Source organism: Sarcophilus harrisii, chromosome 4 (genome assembly GCF_902635505.1).
Source record: "Sarcophilus harrisii chromosome 4, mSarHar1.11, whole genome shotgun sequence".
NCBI lineage: Eukaryota > Metazoa > Chordata > Mammalia > Dasyuromorphia > Dasyuridae > Sarcophilus > Sarcophilus harrisii.
In genome coordinates, this window is record NC_045429.1 from 2939604 (window position 1) to 2942500 (window position 2897).

Here is a 2897-nt window from a genome sequence, read left to right on the forward strand (position 1 = left end):
TAAGCATGCAAAAACATGATCCTAAAAGTTCATTTTTACCAGCAGATGAGGAAGCAATTAGTGGGACATTTTTTCAGTAGGAAAAAAAAACTCCATGAAAAGAGAAGCCTCGAGATGATCTAGGTGCCCTATTTTGGGGGCTCTAATGAGAGGAAAGGGAGAACTACAGGTGGCCTCCAGATTTCGAAAGGTTCCCACCCTGAAGAATCAAGACCCATTAGTCTCATTATTTGCAGATACTTGACAAGATGAGAGAGGAAGGGAACCAAACACATATGAGGAGCTGGGAATGGAGAGAAGGGGAGGCTAATGAGATGAAGCAAAGAAAGAGGCTCAGAAAACCTGCCACTGAGATCTGGTTGCTGTTTTTAAAAAAATCTTGCTCAAATGGTTGTTCCCAGAAACAAACAGTACCCTCTCTGAATATCCAGTTCATCAGTTCATTAGAAATCTGGGAAGATCCCAGCCTTGCCCTAACACACTCCTGATTAGACACCTATTATGCCATACATATACTGTAAATCTTTTAGTTAAAACTGTTCAGTGAATCCCCCCACTTCGTTAGGTATTCATTTCAACTCATAAACTCTTCATCTGTTGAATTACCAAATAAATTAAACCATAAACCATCTTACTCCTGAATATGGTTCCTTCCTAGAGCTGGGGGGTGGGGTGGGGGTGGGAATGGGACGGACAGATATTCCTTTCCCCATCATCTCTCTTTTCCCTCTACTTGTTCTAACCACAAATCCATCTTACTAACCCTATCAATTATGTTTCCATTATATCCAATGATAACTATAACAACCCTATCAAGTAGGTTGCTGTTATTCTCATTTTGCTGAGAAAAACTGAGGCTCCATTTGAGGTTAAGTGACTTGTCTAAGATCCTGCAGCTAAGAAGGATTTGATTTCAAGTCTTCCAGACACCCAGTGCAACACTTCTGACCTTAGCCATGCTCTCAATCCCTTGGGGTGGCTATTTGATGCTGTAGGGAATCACGGAGTGGCAGGTAGGGTGTGATAGCAATAGAAGTGGGGAGATGCCGAGGGCAGACACTAAGAAAGGACACAGGTGGGAGCCCCAAGGTGTGAGTGCCCTCCCCTGGACCAACCACAGGCTCTCACCCAACTCCTCAGAGGAAGTGGGAGCCGAACAACTGCGGGAACCATAGAGACATTCGGAGAGGTGGGAGGACAATGCAGTCCCGTCTCAGGGAGGTTCCAGCCGTCCCCTGGAAGATCCAGCTCCACCTGCCTCTGCAGAGGCTGCTCTTCCCACACTCTTTCCCCCATCACATAGCCCCAAAGTAACTTGGGGCGCATGAACTTTACTTTTTAAAAACACTTGGACAAGTGGATTTCACTATAATTGCTTTATTTGAAATTCTGTTCATTTATTTTAGATGCTTAAGAAGGTTATTTTGACAAGGGACCATCACACAATATTTTGTTACCCTGAACCCTATTATCCTGGGAGAGGGAGAGGAGAGAGAAAGAGAGAGAGAGAGAGAGAGAGACAGAGAGACAGAGAGACTCAGAGGGAGAGAGAGAGAGAGAGAGAGAGAGAGAAAAGAGACAGAGGGAGAGAGAGAGAGAGAGAGAGAGAGAGAGAGAGAGAGAGAGAGAGAGAGAGAGAGAGAGAGAGAGAGAGACTCAGAAGGAGAGAGACAGAGAGAGAGAGAGAGAGAGACTCAGAAGGAGAGAGAGAGAAGAGACAAAGAGGGAGAGAGAAGAGAGAGGAGACTCAGAGGGAGAGAGAGAGAAAGAGAGAAAAGAGAGAGAGAGAGAAGAGGGAGAGAGAGGAAGAGACAGGAAGGAGGGAGAGAAGAGAAGAGACCAGAGGGAAGAGAGAAAGGGGAGAGATAGAGAGAGAGAGACTCAGAGGGAGAGAGAGAGAAAGAGACAAAAGAGAAGAGAGAGAGAGAGAGAGAGAAGGAGACCTAGAAGGAGAGAGACAGAGAAGAAAGAGAGACCCAGAGGGAAGAGAGAGAAAAGAGAAAAGAGAGAGAGAGAGAGAAGAAGGGGAGAGAGACGAGAAGAGAGGAGAGGAGACCAGGGGAGAGAGAGAGAAAAGAGACAAAGAGAGAGAGAGAGAGAAAGAGGGGAGAAGAAGGAGAGAGAAAGAGAAGAGACAAGAGAGAGAGAGAGAAAGAGAGAGAGAGAAAGAGGAGAGAGAGAAAAGAACCAGAGGGAGAGAGAAAGAGAAAGAGAGAGAGAGAGAGAGAGAGAGGGGCTAGAGGGAGAGAGAAAGAAGAAAAAAGGGAGAGAGAGAAACAAAGAAGAGAGAAGAGAGGAGAGAGAGAGACTCAGAGGGAGAGAGAGAAAGAGAACAAGAGAGAGAGAGAGAGAGAGGGGAGAGAGAGAACAAAGGAGAGGGAAAGAAGGAAAGAGAGAGAGAGAGAGAGACTCAGAGGGAGAGAGAGAGAAAGAGAGACAAAGAGAGAGAGAGAGAGGGAGAGGACCCAGAAGGGGAGGAGAAGAGAAAAGAGAGAGAGAGGAGAAAGAGGGAGAGAGAGAGAAAGGAGACAAAAAGAGAGAGAGAGAGAGAGAGAGAGAGAGGGAGAGAGAGAGAGACAGAGAAGAGAGAGAGAGAGAGAGAGAGAGAAAGAGGAGAAGAGGGAGAGAGAGAGAAAGAGAGAGAGAGAGAGAGAGAGAGAGAGAGAGAGAGAGAGAGAGAGAGAGAGACTCAGAAGGAGAGAGACAGAGACAAGAGACAGAGAGAGAGAGAGAGAGAGAGAGAGAGAGAGAGAGACTCAGAGGGAGAGAGAGAGAAAGAGAGACAAAGAGAGAGAGAGAGAGAGACTCAGAAGGAGAGAGACAGAGACAGAGAGAGAGAGAGAGAGAGAGAGAGAGAGACCTAGGGAGAAGAGGGAAGAGAGAGAGAAAGAGAGAAA